Raw genomic sequence first — 26,697 nt, forward strand, 5'->3', positions numbered from 1 at the left:
GTATATTTTTTAAAAAATCTGTAAAAACCTGTACCAAGTGGTTAAGAATGGATGTTTTTGGTGGAGGGCTCACATAGAAATTTGCACTTTTTTAATATTTTTCATTTTTACAATAATCAAATGTTAACAGAAAAAAAGTAGGAATATTTCTACTTGGGAAACTTTAAAATAATGAGAGTAGGGGAAAAGAAAAAGCACTGGAAACCTTGAGAAGATGTGTATGCTACTAAAGTGACCAATAATTTTATTAGCAGTATGTAATATCTGTTTTGGAAAATTTGTACTCTAGAAGCCAGATCATAAATAATCTACTCACTGGATTCTATGTTCCAAATTGTCCTACTATGATTTTACTTGCCGCCAAAGGCTTTTACAGTGAAAAGAGGAATGGGTATAATAAAATGCTATGTCAGATAGCTAGTCAAACAATCTATCAAATATTGTGATTCACACATACACCAAGCTCAAAGCCAGGTCCATAAATAAAAGGATTATAGAATAAAACAGTGCTATCTTGTTACAGGGCCAATAATGACTATGAAATGAGTTTAAGAAGGGGTGCAAAGCTTGAGGACTAGAACCATATTACATTCAGTTTTGTGATATTTAGATCAGTGTCTTGAGTATATAAAACACTTTAAGTTAAAACACTTAAAGCATAGGCCGACTGAGTAGCAGTTGAGTGAATCATCATATATTCTTTTTATTCATATTCTTTTTATTAATTATTATTATTTTTTATAGAGAGAGGAAGGAAGAGAGAAACATCCATCGACCAGTTGTCTCCCATATTTGCCCCAACCGGGGATTGAACCCACAACCTGGGTATATGCCCTGACTGAGAATTGAAACCACAACCTTTTGGTGTACAGAACCACACTCCAACTAACTGAGCCACACCAGCTGGGGCTTATTATATATTTAAAAAAATAATTAATTGGACTTGAGTTGGATTTTATTTTATTTTTATTTATTTATTTTTAAAAAATATATCTTTATTGATTTCAGAGAGAGGAAAGGAGAGGAAGAGAGAGAGATAGAAACAGCAATGATAAGGAAGTCATTGATCGAGCCCGCAACCTGGGCATGTGCCCTGACCGGGAATCGAACCCTGACCGCCTGGATCCTAGGTCGATGCTCAACCGCTGAGCCACGCCCGGCCGGGCTTGAGTTGGATTTTAAAGAATAGTTGGAGCTCTGGCCAGGTAGCTCAATTGGTTAGAGTGTCTTCCCAATATGCCAATGTGTGGGTTCAATCTCCGGCCAGGGCACATACGGGAAGCAACCAATGAATGCATAAATAAGTGGAGCAACAAATCCATGTTTATCTCTTTCCCTCTTTCTCTCTCTCTCTCAAAAATCAATAAATAAAAATTAAAAAAGAATAAAAAAGAATGGTTGGACTATGGGGAAAGAGAATAGCAACATGGCCTGTTGGAGTAAGGACTGCAGGGTTGCCTAAGCATAAGGTCTTATGGAGGAGATAACATTGATGTGTGATAGGGGCCAGTGAGGGAAGAGCTGTGAATAAGAAAGACTGGAATAGGGAGCTATTTTAGGATTTTGGTATGGGAGTCACACAATAAAAATGGATACTGTCAGATGATTAGCAGGATAGCAGTTTGCTGGATCAGCTTGGGGGACAAACTCAATGTGGGAGAAACAGGATGCAGTAAATGAGTAAGGGTCTTCTAAGCAATATGTAATATTTTTATCATATTATTTTCCAGGTAGAATATGGTTGCCTGTAGAAGATACCTTGCAAACGCTCAGAAAGGTCTCCAAATTACTGTAAAGAAGTATAAAGTAGTATTGAGTAAATTAGAGAACTATGTGAAGTTTTTTTTAAATGTATCTTTTGATTAATTTATTTTTATTGTTGAAAGTATTATAGATATTTCCCTTTGTTTCCCCACTGATCCCCTCTACCCCACATCCCCACCCTGCAGGCCTTCACCACACTATTGTCTGTGTCCATAGGTTATGCATATATGTATATAAATTCTTTGATTAATCACTCCCCACCCACTCCTCCACCCCTGCCTTCCCACAGAGATTCATCAGTCTGTTCCATGCTTCTGTGTCTCTGGATCTATTTTGGTCTTCAGTCTATTTTGTTTATTAGATTTCACATATGAGTGAGATCATGTAAAATGGAATCAGGAAGAATCAGAAAACCTGAATAGGCAATAACAACTGATGAAATCAAAGCAGTAATCGTCCGGCCGGGCGTGGCTCAGCGGTTAAGCATCAACCTAGGATCCAGGCAATCAGGGTTCATATTCCCGGTCAGGGCACATGCCGGAGCTGCAGGCTGCAGGCGATCAATGACTCTCTCATCATTGACGTTTCTAGCTCTCTCTCTCCCTCTCCTTTCCTCTCTCTGAAATCAATAAAGATATATTTAAAGAAAAGAAATCAAAGCAGTAATAAAAAAAAACTCCCAGCAAACAAAAGCCCTGGTCCAGATGGCTTCACAGGAGAGCTTTCTAATTCCTTAAGTTGCAGGGTTAGGTAGTTTACTAAAAATTTTTCTTGCTTATGAGGTAGGCCTACAGTGCTATGAACTTCCCTCCTAGGACTGCTTTCACTGTGTCCCATAGATTTGGGGTTATTGTGTGTTCATTTTTGTTTCCAGGAAGGTTTTTTATTTCTTTCTTGATCGTGAAACCCATTCATTGTTTAATAACATGTTACTTAGCTTCCATGTGTTTGAATGTTTTTGAGTGTTTTTACTGTAGTTGATTTCTAATTTCATGCCCTTGTGATCTGAGATGCTTGATATTTCAATCTTCTTGAACTTGTAGAGACTGGTTTTATGTCCTAACATGTGGTCTGTCTTTGAGAACTGCCCATGTGCACTTGAGAGGAATGTATATTCTGCAGCTTTGGGGTGAAATGTTCTGTAAATATCAATTAAATCCATCTGATCTAGTGTGCCATTTAGAGTCACTGTTTCTGTGTTGACTTTTTGTCTAGAAGATCTATCCAGTGAAGTCAGTGGGGTGTTAAAGTCCACGACTATGACTGTATTGCTGTTGATCTCTCCCTTAAAGTCCTTAAGGTTATTATTGATAGGTCCTTATTTATTGCCATTTAAATTCTTTATGCCTATGTTTCTCTATTTCTTTGTGTGAAGTTTTAATGTAGTGCTTTGTCTGGATTTATCAGAGACCACCTCCACGCACTCCAGTGGAAGATGCTTATGACATCCTTGGATGATGGAGGAGGCAGAGGGAGAAAGGCAATGATGATTGAACTAGTAAAGTTCTATTTGACTTTAAGGAATAAGGTAGATGACTAGATAGGCTGAGGGTACCAAGGGTTATAGATATCTGAATCAGAAAACCTGAATAGGCTAATAAAAACTGATGAAACTGAAGCAGTAATAAAAAAACTCCCAGCAAACAAAAGCCCTGATCCAGACAGCTTCACAGCGGATAAAGTAGATGACTAGATAGGCTGAGGGTACACAGGATTATAGATATTGATGACAATATTCAGCTAATAACTTAGGTAAAAGGTATGCATGGTATTTCACAGCTGTTACTACTTTTCCTTTCTTTCCCTTCCTTTTCACAGGTGGCTGGGAATTGGAAGGAGGGAAGGTTGCAGGGAATACATTATTCCAGTAATACTTCCAAGCTACATAGAGCCTTCTTCAAAGAGAATTACTTCTTGAATCAAAAATGAAAGTTTAGGCCCTGGCTGATGTGGCTCAGTTTGTTGGGTGTAGTCCCATGCACAGAAGGGTTGCAGGTTTGATTCCCAGTCAGGGCACATGCCCAGGTTTCAGGTTTGGCCCCTGGTTGGGGTGGGTGCCGGAGACAACTGATTGATGTTTCTCTCTCATGTTGATGTCTTTCTCTCTCTCTCTCTCTCTCTCTCTCTCTCTCCCTCTCTCTGTCAAATCAATAAAAACATATTTAGGGAAAAAAAGAAAAAACAGCTGGCATCCATAGCATCTTCTCCAGGTGAGTGGTGCTGGGGAGGTATGTAGGACTCTATGTGGCCAGCCACACACACACTCACACAAAACCAAAAATCTGCAAATGTTAGTTTTGCTTTGTTTTCTCTTTTGCCTAAGGTAAGGAGTTGCTGCTTTTTGTTTCCTTTCCTCTTGTCCCAATCCCTCTCCATTACTGGAGTCTGGCTCATGGCTTTCTTTCTAACTATACACAGTCACCCAGTAGAAGAATTCACCTTTAGAATTATAAGGGTGTTTAGAGTAGGCAGAGAGATCAAGATAACTTTCTACTTTCCATCTCATTCACCTAGGTTTACAGAGCCTTAAAACCAGGTAATTATGAATGTTTGTCATCAAATTGCTACTTAGCATTTTGACATGTATTATGCTATTTTTTGCACTGGTTTTCTCATCCTTAGTAATTTCTAAGTTATTTGACAGAGGGACTGGTTGTTAATTCTTCTTGTATCCTCCTTTTCCACCCCAATTGTCATAGGGGTGAACTCTTGAAAACATAAATAAGTAGGTCGTAACACAGATCATGCAGTAAACCTGGGCTACAATAAAGTGAGTGAAGTTTTGGATGAGTCAATAAAAGTGAAAAATTATATATAAACATAATTGTTTGAAAAAGATCATGCAGTAATACTGATTTCTGGTAAAATGAAAAGTAGTTTTCATTAACATTTTATGGACATATTTATTTATTTAATATTTTATTGATTTCAGAGAGAGGAAGGGAGAGGGAGAGAGAGATAGAAACATTAATTGATTGGCTGCCTCCTGCATGCCCCTTGCTGGGGATGGAGCCCACAACCCAGGCATATGCCCTGACTGGGAATCGAACCATGATCTCCTGGATCATAGATCCACAGCTAAGCCATGCCGACCAGGCTTTTTAGACATTTTTATTCTATGAGAATAAATAAAAAAACATTTTGGTGTTTGTTGTTTGCTTAAGTCAAGAATTACACGAATTATATGTCAACCAAGCCTCACATCCTCTGGGTCCTTCTGAGTATGTGCTATATGAAATATATAATAAGGAAAAGACAGTCTACCAGTCAGTTCTGAGAAAATAGTAATTTCCCCTATAAATGAAAGTGAATGATTAGTTTAACACAAATTGCACTCTCTGTTTAAGACCCTGACAGGGTGATAAGGTCACAAGCAAGGAGAATACAGAGAGGAATAAGAAACTCTAAAAAACCTTATTACCCAGGAGGGGAGAAGCGATGAGTGTAAAGTTAACCATCAGTGCTATAAAGTACCTTTAAATGAACTGCACTGTGGTAACTGAGCTGAGCTTTACGCATGTTAAGGATGCTTTCCCTCTGATTACGTGTTCAAAGTTGACAATTTGGAAAATAAAGAAAAACACAAGAAAAAAAAAGCACATTTAATTTCCCCACCAGGAGAGAACTATTATTCTTTTAGTATCTTCTTTCTCACATGCCAGCATTTTAGACTTTTAGTTTTTGTAGCGGAGAGGAATAGAGAAGTTCGTCGGATTGGGTGCGAGATGGGTTGGATGAAGACGGGCTTAGCAGGCTAAGCGAAGTTGTCCAGGAGGGAGCTGCCATTCGAGTCTGGAACTGAGAAGGAATCTGAGGTTGGAAAAACCGCAAGGCTCATTAGTTTTCTACACATGGCTGAGTCTTTTTTTTTTTTTTAAGGGAAAGCAAAAAGTTTATTGAAGGAGAGGAGAGACAAGAGCTCTCGCTGCAGCGAGAGGGGTCCCGAACAGGCAGCCGACATGGCTGACTCTTCACTGTTGCCCCCTCGCCGAGAAAACTCTTTTCTTTATTCACACCAAACGCCGGAGGATTCACCGGGCGCTTCTCCTAATTCTAGGCCTGGGGCTGGGGCAGATCTTCCTGAACCGGCTACCTACGGAAATCCCTCCCTCTCTCCCGCCCCTGCGCAGCGGGAATTCCAAGATATGGGCGGTCCTTCTAGTAGGCGCTCTAAGGAACAGAGATAGGATACAGCGGCCGCCAATCAGACCTCCCGGATACCCGGATGTGAAGCGGTCCGCGATACAAAGGCGAGTTTCCACCCAGCGCTTCCTCAGGTACAGTGGCCAATAAACATTTCTCAGGAGATGAATGACAGGAAAAATAACCAGTTACAAACTAGTTTCGCTCACGCATGTGGAAATTCTTTTGCTTAGTCTAACCCACTGCTTTCTGTGATTGGACAGAATTGTGAAGGGCGGTAGAATTGTCTAATTAGAAGCGGGAGCGAGAAAAATTGCAGCCAATAGGAAGAATCCCAGTAGTGGGGCGGGGGCTAAGCCTTCGCCTCGGCGGCAGAGGAGACTCGGGGGCCATTTTGTGAAGAGACGAAGGCTGAGCGGTTGTGGCCGCGTTGCTGACCTCGAGCAGTAGTCCACTTCTCCACGTAGAACCCGGGAGTAGGAGATTCAGAATCGAATCTCTTCTCCCTTTTCTCTTCAGGTAAGTGGAGGAGACGGAAGCAGGGGAGGCGCTGGGTTCCTGGGTGAGCGCGAAGGGGTGTGGGAGAGAAAATGAGGGAACCCTTTCCTCGGTAATTAGGCCCCCATTTATTCTCTTGCAGTGGGGGAATAGGTCTTATGCGGGAGAGAATTTTATAGGCCTCAGCCCTTGTGGAGATTTAACCTAGTGTCCTCTAGGCTACGATCAGTAGAGGAAATGTACTTTTTTCGTTCTCTTTCTATGTTAACGGCTGCTTTCCTTTCATTTTCTACCGCCATGAGGACTCCAAGAGGGATCACGAAAGGGAAGATCAAGATGCTCGTTAATGTAGTTGAAGTTAATACGATGCTGATGCCTCCGGTTAAATTTAAAAATTGGGCGGGGTTTGGGGGAAGATTACCAAGTAGACATTATACCGCATGTCTCTTAAATTCTGGAGCGTACCACAGGGCATAAGAATAATAAATATTATAACAATAGATAAAATATTTTATTGATTACTTTTCATTTTACTTCTCTGAGAAAATGGACCTCGAAGTATTTATTTTCAGTTGGTTTTTAAAAGATTATAATCTCATATTAACAGTAATAATTAAAGCTGACTTTTTATCTACAGGTTACAAATCACTTGAAATATATAAGTTAGTGGAACTTTCCTTGAGGTAGGTATTACTATCTTTCTTAGAAACGGAGGCATAAGAGTGTTGGTTGCCAGGGTCATATTGAATCAGGAGCGGAACTAGTAAGAAATTTGACCACTGAATTAGTCAAGTGGTTTTACCTAGCTGTAGGAATACTAGGCACTAAAAGTACTGTGTTTGAATCTTTACAAGAACCTAATTACAGCAGTAACTGGAAATTCCCAAGCAGTACTTGGGAATAATATTTACAAGAATAATATTTGTTATTAATATAATGTCCTAAGATGATAAACTTAAAGTTTAATTTTCAGGATATTCTGGCATTAATTTTCCAGACCATCTAAACTGGCAATATTCATAACTAAGCAAGTATCAATGTGCCTACTATTTGCCAGGTTCTGAAACATTAACATTTTTTGCTAAGTTTATAAAAATTACAAAAAATTGCTCTTTTTTATCATCGTGTAAGATTTAGGTGATTTTAATTTTCATAATGTGTTAAATCTCACAAACTAACATGGCGGAAACCAATAGTGCAAGGTAAATTTATCCCTTAAGAAGCCTACTTGATAGGAAGTAAAAGTACTCTTATTCTAGATACCCAATGTATTTGTTGACGCTTCACCATTGTAGATGATGTAATAGGAATCAAAAGCATTTCCCCCCCGTGTTTTTTTTTTTTAAGCCTAAACATTTATATTTATTACATGGGCTTAAGACTAATGTTTATTACTGCAGAATTGTTGTAAATGAGGTAAGGGCGGTGATTACCTAATTTAGGTAATATACCTTATAAAAGTAGTATTGGCAGATAAAGAGTAATGTCAGGAATTAATATTTAAGAATAGTAACTGATGAGTTGAAATTAGTTAAAGGGCACTTTACTTGCCTTGAGGTGTTAGATCAACATGTATCCAGATAACCATTCCTTTGAGTTAATGTCCATCTGGAATGCTTTGGCCACAGAATTAATATCTGAACAATTCTAGATGTGCTTTCAAATAGGTAGTCATTAGCAACATTTGTATGTTGGCTAGAGAGGAAGGGTTTAAGTACGATGACTAAATTGCAGGTCTTCTGACCTTTCTGTTTCCCATGCTGATGCCACGTGAATGCTTGGTGGTGTCTGCTGTTTCTTCTGTAGAGAATATAAGTATAGCTTATATTTGTAATTAGGTCTCTAGAGGGTTTCACATAGCATGTGACCTTGTTTTGGATGGAATTACTGTTAGTAACAAGCAAGGAATAAGCTCCAAAATAGCTAGTTATTCAAATCTTAAAGATTATTTTAACTGGTGAAATTGTGAGATGTTAACTGGGGAGTGGTAACAGTTGAAGAAATCTTGGCCTACGAGTTGAGAGAACTGGATTTTATTCCCCCCCAATGCTGGTTATTACCTGTGCCAGGAAAATGAGTTAAACTGTCTGAATTTCTGTTATATATATAACAAATGAGTTGTAGAAACAAAATTAAAATAGAAATCTAATCAGAAATTAAAATAGAAATTGCTAGATTTCTTATTTCTATAACTTTTTCTAGAAGGCTGGAAAAGATACAGAAATAGTTTTACTATTAAAAGTAAAAGCAGTTTTTGTATATCATTAATGTTAACTGCATTTAATAAAAGTATTTCAGTCTTTAAGTAATTTTCTTAGTAGTTGTCTTTGGGGACAACTTTATAAGTATTTGCTCATACTTAATAGGTATACTCATTCTCTTTGGGATCAGGGAAGATTATGGTTTTGTATATAATTAGATTTACTAGAGAATTCGTGAGAACCAGAACTATTAGATGTATCATAATTGCATGAATTTTCTAAGATAACTGGAAGTGTGGGGGTTAAAAAGGGAAAAAGGATTACTATAAGCTGGTTTTTAATTCCCTTGGTGTATTTACTATGATGGGTTATAATTTTCTTGGATTTATTTTATATAGTATCAGGAACACATACAAAGCCTTGGTGCTTAAACCTGCTGTCAGTACACTGGAAGGATAAGGTACTTTGTTTATAAAAATTTATCTTAAATTAACTAGGGGAATAAAGAAGTTCCTCATTAAAGTCTTCACAGTTCCTAAACATGAGCTGAAATCAGAATCAGCAAGAGGGCTAGTTAAAACATTGCTGGGCTCTCTAGCCCCTGAGTTTCTAATTAAGTCAGTCTGGAGTGGGCCCCGATAATTTGCATTTCTTGTAAGTGCCATGTGATACTAATTGTCAGACCTCCCTTTGAGAATACCCCTTTAGAAAGGATCCAAACCTCTCAGATTGTCCAAGTACAGTATAATCTGGGTACACTATTAATTACTAGTTGTTGGAATTACGAGCTAAAGTAGTTTGGTTTTTTTATGAACTCATCAATTTATCACATTTTGGGAAACATCTTAACTTCTTGACTTTGAAAGATAACTTTCTTTTTATATTAACTACTTTTTAAGTTTATGTCTTGTGACAAATGTGCGAAGGATTTTGTTTGTAGATGAGCCACCAAGTTACTTAACATATCCTGAAAATTTTAAGTACCAAGTTCAGGCTGTGACTCCAAGAAGAAATTGATGAGACATTCCAAACACTGACTCAAAGGAGATAACATTCAAAAGAATGTACATTTTTGTACAACTTTTTGTGTAGTTTGTACATTTGTACAACTTAACACATCAATCCAAGTATAAAAGTAACTTACATGTCATGCTTAAACTGGTCTGCTTTTTAAAAATTTACAATACCTGTTCTGTTGCTGTAGTCATATGGTTGACTCATGGAACACTTTCCCACTCGGCTTAAAATTTTTTAGTTTACTGACATTTGGAGATGAGAATAAAACCTCATGGCTGAATATTGAAATGTGAATGCAACTAGTTCATTCTTCTGTACTCAAAAGATCTACAGTCTGATTGCAGATCTTGTTTTTGCTGATTAGACAGCCAGTCTGTCATGTATGTTATTTTTATATCAGATTCTTAGAATTCATTCTTAGAACTAGGTACATATACTAGTTAATAAATAGTGGGACCACAGAAACAAAAAATTTCTTAAGGATCATAGTTTATTCACCTATTTTATGACACTAAAAATTCGGTAGCCATAATCTTTTTTTCCTTCATCTTTGGTTTTTCATTCTGTTAGTGAGTAGAATAATGTGCTCCTTGTTTAAAGCATCTTTCCTTCTTATTATAGAACCTATCAGGTCTTGTGGTTTGTTCACTTACTGGTTTTGAGTATAAATGTTATCTCTTATGTATCTTCCTGGTAGACCATTCTCCTTCAGTCTATTACAGGAAAAACTACATGGACTTAAAATTTAAAAACCCATGAATTTGCTTACTTTCATTAATCTTCCTTCATCTTTGAGATTTGCTCACTTCTTTATCTCTGTTGGCTTGGTTTTTCTATATTTTCCTTGCCCAAACTGGTTATCAAGATGAATGTTTAAACTTAGACCTAGACCTTTTTTGAGACCCTTAAGGGAATACATGCACATATTTTGATATTCTAGTTACCTCCAGTTTAACAGTTGTGAAGACAGTCACTGATAGAAGTGATTGTATAGAGGTTCTCCCCATCCCAGTGGAACGTTATGCTTTACCAAAATGTGTTAGTTGCAATGGACAGATGTTTCTGTCTTGGGGGTTTAGGGCACAACATTTCTGAGGAACTCTGACTCAATCTGTCCCTTCTCCTTTCACAGGGCAGCAAGGCGAACCCCATCCCTACTCACTGGAGCTCAGCTTTGATTTTTAACCTCCCTTCCCTACCCTTCCAGAACACACACATTCCCATTCCAAAACTGATTTTATAAAAAACATTTTAAACATAATGATGCAACTTGGTGTGCACTACGGCAAATTTACAGGTGTTTTTTTTTTGTTTCCAAAAACGGGACTTGGATTTAAGATGTAATTTTTAAAATTTCTATTTCTATTTTTTCTGCAGCAGTTGGGTTAGAGGAGGAGGAGCCTTTTAGCCTCTCATAAACTGACCTCTCTACTTCCTCGTGTATTTTTAAGATTGATTGATAATGTGGAAAGGGCTTTGCTTGTCTGCTACTGAGAACTTGACCCTAGCGGTTTTTGTGGAAACTGCTTTTGGAAAGAGAAAAGAAATGAACTTTACTGACTTAACATTTTTGCACCTCCCGTTTTTCTAATCTGGGCTATTTTTATTTTTGTTTTTTTACAGTGAGATTTTTTTGATCTTCAGCTACAGTAAGTTATTCCAATTTTTTTTTACATTTTTCCTGACTTTCCGCTGATTTCCTTTTTATTGTTGTTACTAGTTACTATTATTTATTATTATTATTATACTTATGATGGTGATGATGATGATGATAATGACTGATGATTTTTAACCGGATTAAAATCGAGTTTTTCTGAATGTTCATAAGAATTTCTCCCTCCTCCTAATTGACTTTGGAGTTTTCCATCTTGGGAGAGAAACTGAAGGCATTAGCATTTTTAAGTGGATTGATCACATAAACCTTTTCTCTCCCAACCCCACCCTTGCCCTCATCCCCTCCCCCACGCTCGAAAGGATTTTACTGGCTGTTAAGTCTGTGACCTTATTTTTCCTGATCTTTAACTTAACTGTTTTAGAGCATCTCTGGACGTCTGTATTTTTAATTTTTTTATTTTTGTTTTTTTTATTTTTAATCTTTCATTTGTTAAATTTTTAAACTGTGCTGCAATAAAATGTGTGTGGTACTACTTAGCACCTATGATGGTGATGGCATTTTCCCAGAAAGCCATTTTCCTCCTGTTTCCCTTGAAATCCCATCCTGCTTTTCCTGTACACTACCCCTCACAAACCACAAGCTGCAGCAACATGGATGCCCAGCCTGGAGCAACGGCAGCCAGGATGACCTGGAGCCAGGGGGGCCTTCGGAACAGATGCACACCCTTCCTGGGTGATGGTAAGAGGTGTGAGGTCCACTAGTTTCGTTGTGAAGACTAGGAAATACACCAGTCTAAGTTTAGTTGATGAGGTGATGATAGCTTCTGGAAATGTTAGGGTTAATCCTTCTGTTGTATCTCAAGACATGTTTCCAAGGGAGGCCACTTCAGTTTTTTGTAAACTAATGGAATTAGGAGTATCTAGTTAACTTGGGCTGACTGAGAATTTTGGATAGTTGAAAAAAGCAGCTGAAGTTTACATATACTTTAGAATGAAATGGCTTGTTTTATTTATTTTTTTTTTTTAGAAAGAGGAGGACTATCAATTTGATCAAGTTGTTGTTCCACTTACTTATGCATTCATTGGTTGCTTCTTGTATGTGATTGGGGATCGAAGTCCTTGCAACCTTGGCATATTGGGTGATTCTCCAACCAACTAACTGAGCTACCTGGCAGGGCTGAAATGACTTGTGTTAATGATTAGGAACAAAATGGTTCTTTTTCTTACTGTTGATAATTAGTGAAAATTTTCTATCATTTGGAGTAGTCTTCCTTGGGTTTGTGACAACAGTTTTGGGTTGTATTCTGTTTAGACTATTTTTATTAAAATTTAACATGAATCAAACCACAAGGTTGCTGTAATATTAAATGCTGTCTCACTGGAAGGTTTTTTAAAAAGGATAGGAAGGTTTTTAGATCTTTTAATGGGAAATATCCAAATCGGAGAAGATCTAGGGTTGTCCTCTTTTTTCAATGATGACTTGTGTGGCAATCGATGTTGGGCAATAAAGTATGTTCCCAAGGGTGATAAGAAGGGATGAATCTGGTCTATTCACACGAATAATGCAGAAATAAGGATATAAGTAGCCAAAGAGTTAAGAATTTTTATAACCTGTAGTATTTTACAACAGCTCGGTATTTTGATAACTAACAGATTTTGAGCTGGGGAAAAAAATTGATTTTTAAAGGCATATTCAGTGCTGTGGTACTAGAATAAATCACATTCTAGACCCCTTCTCTTTCTTGTACCGAAGAGGTAAAATTTGGTTAAAGTGAACACTGACGGCAGCCTTAAAGGAAAACAGAATGGAAACAAAGAAGTGTCCTGAGGTTATCTGGAAAAGGAATGGGAAATTTTCTTTTATAAGACCCAAGTTTTATTGCTCTCTATGAAACCTGTTACTGTGTTCTCTGTCGTGTGGCTGCTGTTCACTATAGGCTCAATTTAATTTATTCCTTAACTAATTTTACAAATCCATTATGGGTTATGTTCTTCTGGTTTTGAGGAAACAGGGTATAGTTCTTCTGGGACTCACCCTAGGGAGGGAGACAGATGAGTGAGATTATGTAATGTGATTGAAGATAAGTACAGAGCCTATAGAAGCACGCAAAAATGTGTACCTACTAATTAAGTGGTCAGGAAGTGCTTCTAAGAGAAAGCAGGCTGAAATGAATTTTAGAGAAGGCCAGATTATAAATATTTTAATGCTGTGCCAAGGAGTTTGTACTTTATCCAGAAACTAGTGGTGAGCTGTTGAAAGATTCTAAACTGGGGAGTGACGTTAGATTTTCCTTCTTAGAAATGTCATTTTGATAGTGTGGAAATGGCTTAGAGGAAAATAAGATTGGAAGTAGGTGATAAATAATGAAGATATTAAACTACAAGGAAGAAGAATGACCTGACCTTGTCAAAAGCAGTGGTACTGGGATTAGAGAGGAGAGGTAAAGAGGATTTGGTGGTGGCTGTGATACAAAGAGTGAGGGATTTGGCTTGAACCCAGAACCCTAGGATTCTACTTTCTGGGATGAAGATAGATAGATAAAAGGATTAGGGCTGAGAATAGGAGAAAGTTATTTAAACATTGATCATTTAGATGCTCCTGGAACATTCAAGTAGGAATATTTATTCATTAAACATTTGAGTAGTGCTTATTCTGAAAATCACCATTAGGCATACAGAGATGAACAAAACATACTGTCCCCTGTCCTCTTGGGTATTATAGACCATTGAGGAGAGACATAAAGTGGACAAATAGCATTTTCACATCTAGATCCATGAAGTGAAAGAACAGGGTGAGATAGTAGGGGGAACCAAATTTACAATGTGGAAGTGTCAGCGTCCTGCCAGTGAAGAGACCTTAATGGAGCCCATGTTGAAATTGAGATCTGTACGTGGATTATCATATCTGAAAGCAGATAATGGGGAAAACTAGGCCTCACAGCAAGAAATACTGCTGGAGAATAGTCACTGAGAATGCATAGGATAAGAGATGAAATTTGGGAAGTAGACAAGTACCAAACATACAGGTCCTTTTCGGGTCATGTTTAAGATTTAAATTATCTGTTGAAGGACTTCAGAGAATGGAGAGGTCTGATTCTTTTTCTGGAATTTCCTTCTGGCTGTTTTGTGGGGAATATTAGTAATGAGGACTGAGTGCAAGTAGGACAGTAAGCTATTAGAGTAGGTCATCTCTTGAATAAAGTAGGGATCCTAGGCCTGAGGCTACTTGCTCTGGTTTTTTGAATGATTTTTCTCTGCGTGTATTCGTGAGCAAATGTACTTAGTTTGAAGAGAATAGTTTAGTCAGGCTGTAGGTAGGACATCACTGGTTATTTCTCTAACTACCCTTGTTGGGACAGGCATGATATAATTGGTTTCCTGTTTGATAGGAAAAATGAAGTAGAACCTCAATTCCTTTCTTTTGGATGTAATAATCGACGTTTTACCATATGTTCACCACTGTTAAAGTTCTTGTGTTAGCTTATTTAATCTTTATCATAACCTTATGTTCAAGACACAGTTAAGGTGTTACAGTACCACTGCAGGAAAATTCAAGAATAGCCATTATTTTAGCAAGATTAAGCTTGCAATGGTGGGCAAACCAGATTGAGGATTTAAGTGTGCTCAAAAGCAAATATTTGGTGTGTTGATGCTTACAGGTTAAGACGCCCGATGAGGGGTTGATAGCACAACTTGACACCATTTCCTCCCCATCTACAAGACAGGTGCAGTGGCCTATCTGCTGCTCCTGCCTACCTCTTTTCAAAGCAACAGTAATGATAACAGTAATGCAAATGATATAAAAGCTACTGGGTCTGAGTATCAACAGTATATCAGAAGTGTGCAAATATGGTAAAACTGCAGATGTGTCTTGAACATACTAGGTGTTCCTACCTCAAAGACTTTCTTTGGGATTTCCTTCTCCCAGACATTCATAAGATTAGATTGTCTAATTTAGGTTCTAACTCAAAAGCCATTTAGTGATCTTTTCTCTAACAGCCTTTTAAACTCTCCTCCCCACCCCCCACGTAAATACTCTAGCTCTTTCAAAAGCTCATCTGTTATAGAACTGTATTTTCTACCAAGTAAAGGCAGAGAGAAATATCTGGAAAGATACAAAACAACATTGACTACTACTGGGCAAGGGAGAGGGACTTAGGAAGGTGGAAAGAAACTTGCTCTGTGTGCTTAAAGACTGATTATTATAATGAGCAACACATTTTGCTTCTAATTAAAAAATTTATTGTAGCTATATTTGAACTCTTCTAGTACTGTGGGTATACATACCATAATAAAGTCTGTGTCATAGGGGTTTAGTAGCAGTTTTGGTAGTTAAGAAACAACCTTAAAGTAAGTGTGGCTGTGATAAATGAAGTTAGTCTAGAGAGCAGAGGCTGCTGTGCTGCCTGTGATGGGGCTATCACCAAAATTTGGATGAACTTTTTTTTAATATATTTTTATTGATTTCAGAGAGAGGAAGGGAAAGAGAGATAGAAACATCAATGAGGAAAGTAATTGATGGGCTGCCTCCTGCACTGCCCCTGCTAGGGATTGAGCCCCAACCCAGGCATGTGCCCTGACTGGAAATTGAACTGAGATCTCACAGGTCATAAGTCGATGCTCAATAGCTGAGCCACACCAGCTGGGCAAGAACTATCTTTTTTTTTTTTTTTTTTTTTTAATATATCTTTATTGATTTCAGAGAGAGGAAAGGAGAGGGGGAGAGAGAGAGATAGAAACATCAATAATGAGAGAGTTATTGATCGAGCCCGCAACCCGGGCATGTGCCCTGACCGGGAATCGAACCCTGATCTCCTGGATCCTAGGTTGACGCTCAACTGCTGAGCCACGCCAAGCTGGGCAAGAACTATCATTTTTTAAGAAGTCATATTCTCTGGCCATGCAGGGGAATGAGCATCGTCCCATGCTCCAACAGGTCACTGGTTTGATTCTCTGTTGGCACATGCCCGCGTTTTGACTTGATCCCCAGTGTAGGGGATGTGTAGGAGGCAGCTGATTGATGATCGATGTTTCTCATCTGTTTCTCTCCCTCTCTCAAAATCAATGAAAACATTTAAGAAATTATATTTTCCAGTGAAAACCGCATAGCTATTTTTTAAAAGAGGTAGTCATAACAGATTAGAAGGAACGTCTGATTTTTTTTTCTTCCTACTCAATCTGATTTCCAGTTGTACCACTCTAAATCATCTTCCTGTTTCCCACTTAAATTAACCTATAGCTTTTCAGTTGATTTTAGAAGTGATGTAAGTCTGGGACAGTTAATTGAACCAGTCTTGGGCTTTTCTGGCTATTCCAGAGTAACATTTAGGAATACATTAGTAGAATACATGTAAAATGGAATTTTCTGTATTCTGCAAATGATGTAATGATTCATAGTGCACTGTCATTCCTTATATTAATCCTTTAAATATAGTCATCACCTATTTTTTATTTTGGTGTTACCTTTAAAAACTTTATGGCTAAAATTGGGATAGGGAAGTGTATTTTCCAAAGAAAAGTTTCCCCCTTAATTTCAAGTTTGTTGTCTTAAATTGGAATTATGCAGTTATTTGTCCTTTGTTTAAGTTGTGGTGTTATGGAAATTAAAAGGAAGACTAATCAAATGAGTTTAGATTGATGTGGGTTTTTAAGGGAAGGTACCCCATCTTTATTTTACCTTTAATCCAAATTAAACATGCATGTTCATATAATATTTAGAAAATGCAAACCAGCTCTAGCTGGTATGGCTCAGTTGATTGGATGTCATCCCATGCAGCTGCAAGATTGCCTGTTCAATTCCTGGTTAGGGCATATTCCCATCCCCAGTAAGGAGCATGCAGGAAGCAACTGATTGATGTTTCTCACATTCATGTTTTTCTCTCTTCCTCTCCCTTCCTCTCTCAAAATCAATAAAAAAAAAAACTTAAAAAAAGAAAATGCAAACCAGCCACAAAAAAGGGCATATGTTAACCAGCCAGAAATAAAAGTTTGTTGTGTGTTTTTTGTTTTGTTTGTTTTTTGCTTTTCATAAACGTCATGTTATACATTTAAGTAGCATGGTTTTTCTTTTAACGTAACATGAACATAAGATGTTAGTAAATAAGATTTCCTACTTAATACGGTAGTTTTCTTAACTAAAAGTCTGTTGTTGGCTCCTTAGTGTTTCCCCCAAGTTTTCCCTTTTATAAACAGTGTCATAAAAAAATCTGAAGTCTTACAACGAAAATTTTATAAATAGCATTAATTAATTACTTTTTATAATTAATGCCTAGAAATATAATTGTTAAAGTGCATGCAGTTTTAAAAACTTTTCAACCTAGGTTGCTCTCTAAAAAGGTCCTAAGAGTTTATCTACTTACTAGCAGTGTGACTAATAATTTCTGGTTTTGTGACTTTCCTGGATGTTTTGCTTATTTTTGGGGGATGGACACTGAATTTCAGTGTCTGTAGTGTTTGATAAGTATGAATTGAATAAGAATCTAATGCTTACAGATTTTCTAAGTGAAAAATTGCTACCGAGTTGAATATATTTCTTTGTATAGTTTTGAGATTCACATAATTTTTTTTTAAACCCTCACCCAAGGATATTTTTTCCATTGAATTATTTTATTTATTTAATATATCTTTATTGATTTCAGAGAGAGGAAGGGAGAGAGAGAGAAACATCAATGATGAGGGAGTCGTCATCGATCAGCTGCTTCCTTCACGCCCCGGACTGGGGATGATGCCCGCAATCCGGGCATGTGCCATGACTGGGAATCGAACCATGATCTCCTGATTATTCCTAGGTGGACACTCAACCGCTGAGCCATGCCTGGCCAGGCTTTTTTTTTTTTTTTTTTTAAGAGTGGAGGGAGGTTGAGAGACAGAGAGAAACATTGATTTGAGAGAGATACATCAATTGGTTGCCTCCTGCACGTGCCCCAACAAGTGCCTGGGATTGAGCCTGCAACTGAGATTCATGCCTCTGCTGTAATCGAACTCATGACCCTCAGTCCTCTCGCCAATGCTCTAACCACTGAGTCAAACTGGACAGGGCTCACATAATTTTTATTCTCAGATATGTGTGTGCATATATTTGGTGCTCTCAATTTTATTGTGGAAAATTTTTAAACATACAGAAAAGAATTTGTCCATTTTTTAACAGTACTTGGGTAATACTATTTTATCTATACCTCCATCTACCCTTCTCTTACCCTCATCATTTTGAAGGAAATTCTTGATATATGTCACTAGTATTTTAATATGAATTTGTAAAATATAAGGACTTAAGAAAAAATCACAAAACATGTAACGAATACATTTTCAGACCCTAAAATACTATTCTGAGGACTCTGTAAGGCATTCCCAATTGGATTTTATTTCTATGGGTGTGGTAACAGGAAAAATGGTTTTTTGCTTTTATGTGTTTTCGCTTAGTCCTTTTGGAATTTAGGAAGTTTTGTTTATGAGATAAGTTTTTTAGAAATTGAAAGAGAGTCTTGGCATAGTTATCTTTATATTGGTTGATAAAATCAAGTTCAGGATAAAAGATGGGATTCAACTATATATGCATTTTACTGTTAAATTCTCAAGTTTGGGGTATAATCATGTTTGAGTTGCTAAGGTCTGAGTGATGGAAAATGTAGTAGCTTTAACTTAGATTTCCTTATAAAAATTGTGCTGTACTGGTCCAAAATCTTTCATTCACAATTCAGAAATTTCAAAACATGGCAAGAAAGTCCTAAGTTTGACTGACTCATTTGGTGACAGAACCTGACCTCAGTTGACATGAGATTATTTATAGTCTGTGTTACATTTAGTGACTGCATATGAATTACTGTGGAAATATGTTTCCTTCCTCAGGTCTCAGTGGGGCATTATATAGCAAAAAAGCATAGTATTATTACCTTTGTAAAATCTGAAAAACCCTGATTTTCTGAACATGTCTCCAAGGAACCATGGTAGACCTTGAAAAGTATACTTCGTTGGAACTGAATGCTCAGTTTAAACAAGTTTAGTAATACAATTGAAACTTTCTACAAGATAAGGAAGTGAAGGATTGTGAATAAGTGTTGTTGACTGTTTTTTCCCCCAAATATAGTTTGTGCTCCAGCAGCAGAAGCATTATCCTCATCACCATCATCATCATCATCCGGAATCTTCATAGAGATAAAGAATTTCACGCTCTATGCTAGAACTATCATGAGCACATTTAAAGAGAAGCACTGGTCTACACCCTTTCTCCATTTTATGGCTTATTTAGGAATTAGAAATTTTGGTGGACTTAATGGCAAGAGTGTTTTTGATGGTTGGATGAGAGGTAGTTGAGGATCACAGTGTAGCCACATTTTTTGTAAATTTAAAATAATACAATATAAAAAAACTTTTATGCAAATTTGAACTAATGACTTTCCCAGACTTACAGATAGAATTAAGAACTAAGTTATTTCAAACAGGCAGGCTGGATAAATGGTGATGCCTCTTAAGCTAGTAATCAGGAATATATGCCATCCTGAAATGTGTGTATTTTGTATGTTCTGTGCTCTTGGGCAGATCATATACCTGGTATAACGTGACCAATCTATAATTATTTCTTGGTGACAAATGATAGCTTAAAAGATTAACATTTTTATTATTTACACGTTTTTACTGATTTCAGAGAGAGGAAGGGAGAGAGAAAAACATCAATGATGAGCCATTGATTGGCTGTCTCCTGCATGCCCCCTACTGGGGATTGAGTCAGCAACCCAGGCTTGTGCCCTGACCCAGAATTGAACCATGACCTCCTGGTTCACAGGTCAGCACTCAACCACTGAGCCAGGCTGGCCAGGCAAAAGATTCACATTTTTAAAAAAATTTGCAATTTAAGATATATCTTTGACTGTAATAGTTACGTTATTGGAGGGGAGCTGGCCTCATCTCCCCTTGTTGCTGCTGAGGGTGAAGTTCTTGGTACTGCTGGAATAAGCATTTCCAGAGGCCTCCACAGGAAGATGAGATGGTAGAAAGCTTTATTTCCTTGGAATTACACCCCTGGGTTCCCAAAGTCCCATTTCTCTTAGTTCAGTCATAGAAGAAGTGTAGCTGGGGATTCAGTAGAGCTAAAATCAGCCAGTGTCCAGAGTTTTTGTTTCATATTTGCATAGTCCAATACAGCATCAGGGTAGCTGCAGTCCAATAGTCTCATTTTGTGTGGGGGGTTCACATGACTGTGGGCCATAGGGGGGGATGCAAGAGAACCAAGAGAGCAGACTCCTATGTTGGGATTATGTATTCCCAAAAACTCCCAAGCTTGCAGTGGTCATGCCCATTCTGGCCAACCATCTCTGTCTCCAGGTGTGATTGACAGGCAGGTATGTCACCCCAACTGTACTAGGCATGCATCTACCTTCCCTTTTGTAGTACACCTTCCCCCTGGGGAGTGCAAAGTTGTAGCTTCCTGGTGAAGTTGCCCAAATGACATGCCTGTAATTGGCCTTTTCTTTCATCCTTTCCCATTGTTAACAACTAGCCAATTAACAACGGTATCAGTTATGACCATTTTTTCCTTTCCCCCAACTTTTTAAAGAAAATATCTAAACATAGAAAACAGTATAATGAATTTTTATGTACCTTCTAGCTAAATTGCCATGTTTGTTTTTTCTTTTAATGTATTTTGCTGAATCGTTGAATGGAAATTTCTAATTTAAGACAAAGACCTCCTAAATTCTTAAGCGTGAATCTCTTAACATCTAAAGATACTACTCTTCCCTTGACCAGGAGTTTATACACTAGCCATTTTGTTACTCTCATTTACATAGGTTTTCAGTTACATTAGAAGTAGTAAGTCGTTATATTTTTTTGTTTGTTCATAATTTTTCTTTTTAAATCCTCACCCAAGGATATTTTCTCCATTGCTTTTTAGAAAGTGGAGGGGGGCGAGAGGAGAGAGAAACATTGATGTGACAGACAGACACCTACTGGTTGCCTCCCCCACAAGTCCCAACCAGGGCTGGGATCCAGCCTGCAACCAGGTACGCGCCCTTGGTCGGAATCAAACCCAGGACCCTTCAGTCCAAGGGCCAACACACCACTGAAACAAATCAGCTAGAGCTGTTCATAATTTTTGTAAATCAAATGTGACCTTTTAGTTCCCAGTCAAGATTTATTGATCTTACTGAAGTAATTTTGAAATGCTGATTTTAGTTTTTTTATGTTTCTAATGTTTGGTACTTAAATTCAGGAACCTCTCTTTTGCAAATGGTTTAAATGTTCTGAGAATAAATAGATGTTTGTTGATGGGGAGTTTTACTGTGTAGAAGCTGCTCTCCCTAAGAATATGATGGGTTCTAAGATGCTGGATGGTTTTTTTTCCTTAAGTCTGTTGTAACCCTCATAGAAATAGATGACTAACTTTAATAATGGCACAGTTGATTGTGAAGGTTGAGACTGTAGAGAGATATATCTATATTTGTTGGGACTTCCAATAAATGAAAAACCCCAAATTACTGCACACAATATTGAGTTAAAATTTCATTGCCCTGGAGATGTCGATTTCCTTGATTTTTATATAGTTCTGAATTGCTCTTGAAGAAGGGAAGTGTTTAACTTTTCTAACTTCTGTTCAGTAGTATATAGAAAAACTTTGCTGACTCGAGGCCAGGGGTGGGGAACGTCTGTGGGTGTCTATCCCCCTGGCTCCAGTCCTGGGGTTTGTGGGAAGCAACCAGTAGATGTGTCTCTCTCACATAGATGGTTCTCTCTCTGTCTCTCCCCATTCCATCCTGCGTGCCATATAGGTATGGCCCTACCCAGGCAGCTGCAGGCAGGACTTGAAATTCAGTAAATCTAGGAGGTGTTGTTTTCATAGCCTTTTTTTTTTTTTTTTAATATATCTTTATTGATTTCAGAGAGGAAAGGAGGGGAGAGAGAGAGAGACATCAATGATGAGAGAGTCATTGATCAAGCCCGCAACAGGGCATGTGCCCTGACCAGGAATCAAACCCCGATCGCCTGGATCCTAGGTCGATGCTCAACCACGGAGCCATGCCCGGCCGGGCTTCATATCTAATTTTTAAGTTGATAATTTTGTATGGCCCTCGAATGATGTTACAAATATCTAAATGGCCCTTGGCAGAAAAGTTTCCCACCCCTACTCTAGGCCAAGCTGTATATCATAATCATTATATTCTAGGGTAGCATTAAGCTATCTTTAAAGAATGAAAAAGTTATAAACTATTTTACTAAAGAGAAAATTCAGAAAAAGAGTACTTAAACCTCACAATTCTACCACATCCTGGATGTCTAACACTTGAGTATAATCATCTAGATAACCTATATATCGCATATGCTCTGTAACATCTTGAACACCTCTCAATGCTAATGTCATTTAAAAATAATTTTTGCTGCTTGTACCCAATTGGATTGATGTACTGAAATGTATTTAGCCAGTCTCATTGTCATGCACATTTTCTAATTTTTTACTATTAATATGTCCACATCCTTGTTTTTTTCAGATGAGTTCTCAAAAGTGTGATTATTGAGTTAAAGAGTACGCAGTCTTGGCCTTAGCCGGTTTTTCTCAGTGGTTAGAGTGTCAGCCCTCGGACTGAAGGATCTTGTGTTTGATTCTGGCCAAGGGGCACTTACCTCAGTTGCAGGCTCTATCCCCGGCTCCAGTCCTCGGGTGTGTGGGAGGCAACCAGTGGATGTGTGTGTCTCACGTAGATGTTTCTTTCTGTCTCTCCCCATTCCCTCCCTTCTGCTCTCTAAAAATCAATGGGGGAAAAAAATCCTTGAGTGAGGATTAACCAAAAAAAAAGAATATGCACAGTTTTATTTCCTTTATAGTGATGTTGAATTTTTTAAATCTCCATAAACCTTTAGTATTTGTTAATCACCTGTTTTTGTTCTTGACCCAGTTTTTCTGGTAGGTACCAATAATAGTAAATGATGTAGTAGCAGCGGCAGCTGCAGCAGCAGTACTTGAGATGTGCCAGGCACCATGTCAGTGTTTTCTGTACCTTCATTTACACCTCATACCTATCCTATGAGACAAGTGATACTCATTTTACAGTTGAAGAATCTGGTGTTTTATGGGATTGGCTTTGCAAAGGGAAGTGCACACTCAAGTGGTTGAGCTTGAAAGTGAAACAGGTCTGTTTGACCCCAAAGCCTCTGAGCTCTTAATAATTAGGATGTATTTATGTATTATCATTTTTATATATAGTAATAAGGACTTAAATTGTTCTGAACAACCATGTATTGAGACATCAGTTCTTTTTATTTATGGTATATTTTAGTGTGGGCATATTTTGTATTGTGTTCCATTTAGGAATCTCTCAAGGTTAGTCAGAGGTTTTTTTTCTTTTTAATATATCTTTGTAAATATATATTTTTGTAATAATGTGAAGAATTCTTTTAAAATTTACTAATTTCAGAGAGGGGAATGGAGAGGGGACGAGAGAGAAACATCAGTGAGTCATTATCTGCTGTCTCCTGCACGCCCCCTGCTGGGGATTGAGCCTAAAACCTGGGCATGTGCCCTGACTGGGATTCGAACCAGGATCTCTTGGATCATAGGTCGATGCTCAACCACTAAGCCATGCTAGCTGGTCACATAATTGCTTTCTTAATCTATAAAAGGCCCCCTATTTTATATTTTGGGAGTTTTAGCCAGTCGTGCTGTATAATGCAAACTGTTTTCCTGTATATATATTCAAGTCAAATATTTTATCAAGAATATTTGCATAGGTGGTGTATATTTTTTATTTTGTCACATTATGAGGCATATGATCTCAGATTACTTGAAGTGGTGACCGACCTCCATAATATAGGTACATTTTCCTGTCTGTAATCAGTAATACTTTGAGACCATGTAATTTGTTTTCAGTCCAGCAAACTTTCCCTTAGTAATTTTAGCATTGATATTGATATTTGGATCAGTTGTTGATGTAATCTTCACCATATATATTTTTTTAAGTGGTATTTAAATTTTTTAAAATTTCAGTATTCTTAAAAACATTTTCATGTTTATGATTTCTTTTGGATTTTCTGCCTTTTTTCTGTTCATACTTTTGGGAACTGCTAAGTTTTGTCTTTAGGCTTTTTGTTTTTTGTTTATTTATTTACTTATTTATTTATTATTTAAATCCTCATTGGAGGACATGCTTGGGGAAGGGATATCTATGTGAAATGGGTGCCTTCTACACACACCCAAACTGGGGATGGAACCCGAAACTCAGGTATGTGCCTTGACCAGGAATTGAACCAGCAACCTTTCGGTGTATGGGACAATACTCCAACCAGCTGAGCCATGCTGGCCAGGGCTGTCTGTAGGTTTTGACATTTGCACGTGTAATTTCTTACATTTAAATGTTGATCAATCTGTAATTAATTTTGGTGTATAGAGTGAGATTGGCCCCCATTTTTTTTAGATGGCTACCTGCTACCATTTACTGAATTATTTCCTCATTAATATATTGAGTATTGTCTTAGTTTTAATTCTTAGAATTAGCAGTTACCATAGTTCATCTAAAAGTGGCAAACTTTTCCCTTGCCCTGAAAATGTCCTATAAATACTACCATGTGCTATTTTCTCATGCTAGTGGTCTTTTTATGTGATAGTCTGTTGTGATATGTTGTCTTGTGTTTCGTTTTTCTTTTTGTTTGTTTTTTGAGATCATGTCTCTGTTTTGATGAATAATAAGCTTTAGGGTTGAGCAAATTAAAGTACCCTGTTCTTTTTGTAGACACATGGGCAGTTCATTGTTCCCCTCTGAAGAAGCCAGAAAGAGTTGATGAATGCAGTAAAAATACATGGGGGAGAGAGAAAAAGGTGGGCTACATAGATAGAATAATATGAAAGTGTGCGAAAGGACACTAAAAGGGACGGGGCAAAATAGAGGAGTTCCTAAGTGTGTTAAAGGAAAACAACTGAGACCTCATGCTGCTGCTCTAAGTAGGTGGATAAATTATAGTATCCAAAGGTCACTGAGAAACTGTTGACAAGAAATTGTGAAAGATACTGTGAAATAGAAAATTCTTGGGCTCAAGATTTAGTCATCTTTTTAAAAATTACCAACTCATTGCTGCCATCTAGTGACACTGGTGTTTAAAATTCTTCAAAGAAAGATGGAAGTAGCATATTAGGTATATGGGAGTTGGATCTAATTTGAATTAAATGTAGACTCTAGATTTTAAGGGATAGTAATAAAATTACAAGGTAGAGTTCTGAATCTCCTACTCAAAGGTAAGTTACTATTTTTGTTCTCTAGTTAGTATGATTTGACATCTTAAGGCATACTTGGTGCCATCTTTGATTTCTTTTTGAACCAGCATATGTGATATAAGTACAGTGTGATTAGTCTATGTGAATAGGATAAGCAGGTAGAGTACTGGTTGAAATGCCCAGTAGAAATATTTTGTGGCTTGTTTCCTTATCCCCCACCCCGATACTTGCACTAAATATGCCCAGATGATACTGAACACAGTCTGAGTGGTACTGTTTTGTCAGGTATTTATCTTCCATCCCCTCAATCACTTTCCCCTAAAGGTGGAGTTCTAGTGGCCATTACATAATAAAAGCGAGGGAGCTGAAGGCTTGATTCCAGTGATAAATTAAATTGGCCCAGCTCCCAGCATATTCCAGGACCCTTATAACTGTTTTGACCATTTGTACCTTGTATTTCTCATAGTTGTCAGATAACTCAATCTACCTTTCCTACCTTGTTGTGTACCTCTTCCCAGTAGAATTTTCTTGACATTTAATGTGAACTTAGAGCAATGGGCCTGTGACAAAAGGGTTATGGGTTCGATTCCTTGTACTTGGGTTGCAGGTTTGCTCCCTGCATCTGGACGGGGCGAGTGCCAGAGGTAACCAGTTGATGTGTCTCTCACATCAGTGTATGTTTCTCTTTCTCCCCCTCCCTCCTTCTTCCCTCCCTTCCTCATTCCACTCTCTCTAAAAAAGCAATGGGAAAAAACATTCTCTGGTTAGGATAAACACAAAAAAAGAGAAATGGGCTAGTTGTTACAAACATTTCCTTAATTTTTAGCAAACCAAGATAGCTTTGCCTCTCTTAAGAGGGCACTCAGGATAGCTTAAATTTTAGAATGAACATTTGGAAATATAGTTTTCTTGCATGCCAACCAGATTTTATTTATTTTTGGTTTTGTTTTTAGGATATGACTGGGTTGGTAGAAGTAGGAATCGACACATTTCTTTATCCACTAACCTTGTCCTTTACACTGCCACTAAAATCTCTTAATACTTTTATTGCTTTGGCATAAAGTATGTGGTGAAACAGTCACATAGATCCTTTGGTGTAATACGGCAGTAAAAGTCACTGAGTACTCCTGATTTTTACTTTTACTCTCCAGGTAAGACAGACCTTAGTAATCCTTTGATGATAAAAATCATGGAGCCCTGGCCAGTTTTGCTCTGTGTGTAGAGTGTTGGCCCGTGGACTAAAGGGTTGCAGGTTCCATTCTGGCTAAG

At 37.7% G+C, this 26,697-nt stretch overlaps 1 protein-coding gene across 37 annotated transcripts in view; it reads left to right on the plus strand.

Moving 5' to 3' along the window:
- The first annotated feature begins 6,246 nt into the window (after positions 1-6,246).
- Positions 6,247-26,697, plus strand: part of HNRNPC (heterogeneous nuclear ribonucleoprotein C) — a 50,603-nt gene continuing 30,152 nt past the window's right edge. For 6 of the 37 annotated variants that reach the window (XM_081142619.1, XM_081142620.1, XM_081142626.1 and 3 more), the window contains exons 1-3: positions 6,281-6,426; positions 7,043-7,088; positions 11,247-11,272. The gene's annotated coding sequence lies outside the window, so the exon portion shown is untranslated. Of the gene's footprint in view, positions 6,427-7,042; positions 7,089-9,004; positions 9,067-10,755; positions 10,921-11,246; positions 11,273-11,878; positions 11,977-26,697 lie in introns of all 37 variants that reach the window. The other 31 variants (XM_081142650.1, XM_081142622.1, XM_081142632.1 and 28 more) reach the window with 14 other exon arrangements.

The sequence above is a fragment of the Miniopterus schreibersii genome (genome assembly GCF_964146895.1).
Source record: "Miniopterus schreibersii genome assembly, chromosome: 1".
Classification (NCBI taxonomy): domain Eukaryota; kingdom Metazoa; phylum Chordata; class Mammalia; order Chiroptera; family Miniopteridae; genus Miniopterus; species Miniopterus schreibersii.